Source organism: Panthera uncia, chromosome C2, assembly GCF_023721935.1.
Source record: "Panthera uncia isolate 11264 chromosome C2, Puncia_PCG_1.0, whole genome shotgun sequence".
Taxonomy (NCBI): Eukaryota; Metazoa; Chordata; class Mammalia; order Carnivora; family Felidae; genus Panthera; species Panthera uncia.
Genome location: NC_064810.1, coordinates 48635992 through 48642931, shown reverse-complemented (window position 1 = coordinate 48642931; position 6940 = coordinate 48635992).

Below are 6940 nucleotides of genomic sequence, written 5' to 3'. Positions count from 1 at the left end.
GCAAAGGAGGCAAGAATATACAATGGAAAAAAGTCTCTGTAATTAAATGGTGCTGGGAAACTGGACATCTGCATGCAAAAGAATGAAACTGGACCACTTTCTTTCACCATACACAAAAATAAACTGAAAATGGATTCAAGACCTAAATGTGAGACCTGAAACCATAAAACTCCTTAAAAAACATAGGGATTAACCACGTGAACATCAGCCTTAGCAAAATATTTTTAAGTATGTCTCCTTAGGTCAGGGAAACAAAAGCAAAAATAAATGATTGGGGCTACACCAAAATAAAATACTTTTCACAGTGAAAGAAACCATCAACAAAACAAAAAGGAAACCTACTGAATGGGAGAATATATGTGCAAATGATATATCCAATAAGGGGTTAATATCTAAAATATATATAAGGAATTCATATAACTGAAAACCAAAAAAATATGAATATTCCAATTTTTAAAAATGAGCAGAGGATCTGAATAGACATTTTTCCAAATAAGACATAAAAATGGCCAACAGGCACAAGAAGAAATGCTCAACATCACTAATGACCAGGAAAATGCAAATCAAAACCACAATGAGGTATTACCTCATACCTGTCAGAATGGCTCTCAAAAAGACAAGAAATAATAAGTGTTGACAAGGATGTGGAGTAAAGGAAACCCTTGTGCCCTGATGGCAGGAATGTAAATTGATGCAACCACTGTGGAAAACAGTATGAACACTCCCCAAAATATTAAAAATAGAAATACCATGTGATCCAGTAATTCTACAACTGGGTATTTCCACAAAGAAAATGAAAACACAAATTCAAAAAGATATATGCACCCCTATGTTTATTGGAGCATTATTTATAGTAGCAAAGATATGGAAGCAATCCAAGAATCCATCAATAGGTGAATGGATAAAGAAAATGTGGTATGTCTATACAATGGAACATTACTCACCCATAAAAAAAGAGTATCTTGCATTTGTGACAACATGGATAAATCTAGAGAGTACTGTGCCAACTGAAATAATATAAAGGCAAATACTGCATGGTCTCACTCATATGAGGAATCTAAAAAATAAAACAAACAAACAAACAAAACAGAAAGAGAACCATAAATACAGAGAACAAAGTTGCCAGAGAGGAGAAGGTTTGGGTAATGGGTAACATAGGTGAAGGTGTTTAAGAGGTACAAACTCGGAATTATTAAATGAATAAGACACAGGGATGAAAAGTACAGCATGGGAACTATAGTCAATAATATTGTAATAACATTGTATGGTGACAGATGGTAACTATACAGCATAGCTTATTGTATAGAATTGTCAAAACACTTTGTTGTACCCTTGAAACTAATATAACACTGTATATTAACTATACTTCGATAAAAAATAAGTGATAATATTGTATAATTAAACTTTCCTAGCCTTTTTAAAAATAATTTAAGCCAGTAAAAACAAACCAAAACTTCAGTTTTATTCTGGGTCCTCCCTCTGTGCCTCCGTTTTCTCATCTGTAAGAAAAGTAAGGCTAATAATAGCTCCTACATCATTAGGTTATTATAAGTAATAAATTAGTGTTATGCAAAAATACTTAAAATACTGTCAGGCTCCTGGCAAGCACTAAATGTTAGCTACCACTCTATCCAGCATATTATCTTGAAGAAGTTGACTACATTTGTAGTCTCCTCCTCCATATACTTTTTAAAAAACAAGTAACATTACAATACATGCAAAAACCTCTCTAAAGTCTTCCCATTGCAGATGGAAATTTTAATCCTTTCCCATGTAGTCCATAAGGCCCTATGTGATCTGGTCCCTCATCATCCCATATCTTAATTTTTTCCATTTTGTTCAGTCACTATGCCTCAGATGAAATGACTTCTTTTCTCTCCCTCCAACTTTCCAAAGTCATTTCTGCCTTTGTATGTAAATTATTATTTTCTGTTTGTGCCTCCCCCAAAGCCATCATGAAAGCTACGATCACTTCTGTTTTTTCACCAATGAATCCCAACACCCAGAATAATGTCCAGTTCATACTAAGTACTCCAAAATAATTTGTGTGGAGGCACCTGGGTGGCTCAGCTGGTTGAGTGTCCAACTGTAGCTCAGGTCATGATCTGATAGTTCACAAGTTCGAGCCCCACATCAAGCTCACTGCTGTCAGCGCAGAGCTTGTTTTGGATCCTCTGTCCCCCTGCCACCCCTCCCCAGTTCATGTTCTCGCAAAAATAAATAAACGTTTAAAAAAATTGTGTGGACACCAAGAATTAGTTAATGAAAACCCCACTCTAATCTGGCTTCCTTCCATATCATGCTAATAAATCTGCTCCAGGTTTCCAAATCCAGTAGGCACTTCTCTCCACAGATATTATTCTATTTTCCCTATTAGCCCATAGTTCAATCCATAAAAAACTCTCCTCTCTTGGCTTTTATGAAACCACTCTTTTCTGACTTTTCTTGAATCCCAGTCCATGGTGTTTTTCTTCTTAGGTATTCTTTGCAGGCTTTTCATCCTCTCTGGATATCTAAATTTTGAGTGTGCCAGGGCTGAATCCTAGGAGTTCTGTCACTCTAGCTGACCCATGTAATCTGTGCCAAACCTGACATGTTGCTTCAGTATAAAAATTGTTATGAACAAATCAGTTGGAGGAGGAATAATTCCAGCTTTTGCCCTCCCAAATGAATTCCAGGTTAGACACTACAATCTTCAGAATGGGTGAGATGATTTCTTCATGTGCACGATGGAAGACAGGGAAATCCCATATCAATTCATGGCCTCGCCTTTGGGGCTTTGTGAGAGTCTCAGGTTCTGGTTGCCTGTGCTTCTAGCCTAAATATTGCTTCTTTTCTCTGCCCAGGCTTGCTGGCTGCTCTTCCCCTGATCTGTCACTCTCCCACTTTCGGTGCCTTTGTTCTCACACTACACCCTCTCTGTACCTCCTATTTGTAATGTCTGTCATGTGCTCTCTGCAGGCGCACACACAGGCTGGGTAGGATAGCAAGGCAATCATGCGTGAGAAGAGGAAGAACAATCAACATATGTACATTTTATCACATGGCCACAAATCACCTCCCGGAATCACCTCAACACACTTTCTCAGTCATTCATCTGCTACCTCCGTGTGCTACCCTCCAATAGTTACTGCACACTCCGGCAGAAGGTAGCCAAAGATACCAGACTCACCACAGAGCCCTACCATGTCAAAAATCACAAGGAAGGACAAACAGAAACACACTACAGTACATTTGTTTCTCACATTCTTTTTCTGGCCAATTCAACCACTATTTAACCTTTATAAATCCGGGCCACATTTTGAAAAAGGGCACCACCTTAATTAAAACACAGGAAGGGGATCAAAGACAAATATTTGACTAGAGGTTTACAGACAGAGAAATGTACAGGTCTCCCAACATTTTTTGCTTAGTAATTGTTGTATTTTTCCCTTTGACCAATAGCATCCCTTTATTAGCATAGTCAAAAAATAAAGGGAGTAGCAGAGGCCAGTCTAGTTATTCTTGGTTCAGGTACTTGCCTGGGCAGATGTATCTCTCATAATTAGGAAACTGATCACTGATGAGGGAAGATTTGCCTTCACCAAGAGAATCTAATCTGTCTAGACCCTTAGAATTTATAATTCTAGAAAATAATGGGTAGCAATTAAGAAAAATTATGACTTAAATTATTTTATTTTCTACATTATACCTGTTCATCATTTGTTCCAACTCATTCTGAACTCTCCCAGCTGAAAGAAAGGCCAAATTATTTTTGTAAATTCTATATGCACCTAGCTTACCTCCTAGAATCAAAGCTATAACTCAGAAATTTGACTTGTTTATTTCCTTCCTCTTTCTTTAGCACAGGGCCCAGGGAAAGACTGTTTTATGATTTATTTTTCCAGAGGTATAATGCAGGGTCATGCTGTACCAGGTTCCTAAGAGAAAACCAAGGTCAATAATACACAGGAGATAAGCCACATAATCCCTTAAGAACAAAGAAAAAGAAAAGAGAAGTAGCAATAGACCATAGATTTAATCAGATTTATGGAAGACAGAAACTAGATGAAAGAGTGGTGACTGGCTAAGTTTAGTAGAGGACAGTGAACCCTAAATACCTATAGTGAGGACAACAAAGAGAAGCAAGCTTGTTCACACCAACGTTGAAAATGTTGGTTTTAGTCATTCTTCCCCAACAAGGTTATAAGCTTCTCCCTGAGGGCAGGATGGACTCTGTCTTTCAGGTTTTAATCCTAGAACCCAGTAAAATGTTTGGCTGATCATAGGGGCTCAAAAAGTATTTGTGAATAAAAAGAGTAAATACACTAAGTAATGTGTCAATGTATCTACTGATAAACCTATTCGCTTAATTCAGCCTTTAAGATTATGTTCTATGTTCAAGATTTTTCTTGAGGAGTTGGCCTAACATTAAAGCTTTATTATCTAAACAGAATTCATACAGCAAACAAGCAACAGACAACAAAGAGCTAGTGTCAGCATAGTAAAATATTATATTAGTTTTCTTTTGCTGCTAAAATAAATTACCAAAAGCTTAGTGGCTTAAAACAAAATGAACTTATTATCTTATAGTTCTGGAAGTCAGAAGTTCAAACTGCATCACACTGGGTTAAAACTGAGTAATATATAAAATTGTCAAATCACCATATTGTACCCCTGAAACTTATATGATACAGTATGTCAACTATACTTCAATAACAAAAAAAAAAAATTTTTTAAGAAAAAAGAAAAAAATGAAGGTGTCAATAGGACTGTGTTCCTTTCTGAAGGCTCTAGGAGAGAATCCATTTCCTTGCCTTTTCCAGCTTCTAGAGGCCACCCACATTTTCCAGCAAATAACCTCCTTCCCCTATCTTCAAAGCCAGGAACAGTGAAATGAGTCCTTCTCACAGTGCACCTATCTGACCCTCAGTCTATCACATTTCTCTGACCCAGCTATGACAGTTTCTCAGCTTTTAGAAACCTGTGATTAGATTAAAAACCTCGGCTTTTAAAAACCTGGGCACCCCCACACCCACACCCCTCCCCCGCTCCCGGAGCACCTGGGTGGCTCAGTCAGTTAAGTGTCCAACTTTGGCTCAGGTCATGATCTCCCACGTGAGTTTGAGCCCCGTGTCAGGCTCTGTGCTGACAGCTTGGAGCCTGCTTCAGATTCTGTGTATCCCTCTCTCTCTGCCCCTTCCTCACTTGTCCTCTGTCTCCCTTTGTCTCTCAAAAATAAATGTTAAAAAAAAGTTTTAATAAAAATTTTAAAAATGATAAAAACCTGGACTCACCTGGATAACCCAGGATAAGCTCCTCACATCAAGTTCCTTACCTTAATCACACCTGCAAACCCCTTTTTCATATGTAAACTAATATAATTCCCAGTTCCCAGATTACAAGATGGACATCTTTAAGAAGCTGTTATTTTGCCCATCACAAATGTCCTCCAGTCAAGTACTATTGAGCTCTCTCAGACAAATGTCCTCATCACTTCTTAGAACATTCTGCTCCCCTGCAGCAAATTCAGTATCAGCCATGCTCAGCTTGGGAGGGAAATCCCTCCATTAACTAAATCATAGAATACCACCTCAGGGCAAGCCCCCAAATGCCCCCTGTCCTAACAAGGCTTGACCTGGCTTTAGTCATGTCTCTCACAAAAGTCACCTGACTGCTTCCAACCAGGTGTGTCAGGCTAACCCGTTTTCATTTTTCAGAGAGACAAAGATGCCAGCCATGTAGAACCATGCATCTATGGAAATACATTGAAGACTGAAAAGGAAAAAATGTAAATTAGCCCTCAGAAGAAATCCTTTCAGTTCGTGTTTCATCAGAATGGTATCTTTCCACACTAAAGGTCATTCAGCAATCAGTTTTTGTCAGCATCAGGGTTTTCTTTTCAATTTGGTGGTGGTTATTTTTCTCACTTTCGCACTTTGCTTTTCTCTTCTCCTGCCATTCAGAACGGGCTAATACCCTTTCTTTTCTGTCTTCCATAGTTATTAGATAGTAATTCCCCCAATCCAAACATTCCTGAGAGTGAATTCATCTTCCCTCACAACCTGGTCTTCTTGTGTCTTCTTTGGCTTCTGCATTTCACAGCACCTGCTCTCATTAAATTGTGTTCAGACAAGCACTAATTGACTGAGTTATTATTACCATTCCAACACCATGACACCAGCAGTCAAGACAGGGCCCAAGATGTTTATTAGTACAAACCTCCAAAGAAACAACAGCAGAATGTTTTTTCAAATGGATACATGCTTCACTTGAGATTTGATTGTTTATTACAAACTAAGAGGTGATTTTTTGACTCTCTGAGGATTTTAATGTAGGAGGACTGAAAGAGCTTCCATTAGATTTCTCCAAAATACATTGTTCATGTACAGGCTATGCTTCAGCTCAGCCTTCTGTGAAACTGATCCTTCAGTGGCCATGAACAATTAAAGTGACATTTCCAGGGGGAAGGGGGATGTGTGATTTGAGATTAACCTAAGTCACTATAATTGCTGTACTAATTCCCCCAGGTAATCAGAATTATGAAATGCTGCCAGTTGGAAATTTCCACTTCTCAGCAGTTGGGAAACATTAGAAATATGAGATAAATCCTCCTACCAGGAAGTTTTGTTAGGGAAGTTTTATTGAGTTGTTTAATTAGAATTCCAAATTATCACAGAAATTGGACATTAAGTGATAGTCTGTGTGTAGATGCTGAAACTTCCTAGCTCACCTTACTGCATAAATCTATCACCTTAGTTAAACTGGAGATTCATTCTTCCTTTCCTTGACAGACACACAAGACCTGGGTACTCCTGTGTTCAGCCTCCCAGCATTCCTGGGACACCAGTGCAAATTATGTCTTCAGTCCTCTCACACATCTGTGTTGGCCACATCTTCTCCAGGTAGCTGACACACTCTTTCCACTGTGTCTTGGAGGTGGGCAGGAAAACTCTCCAAG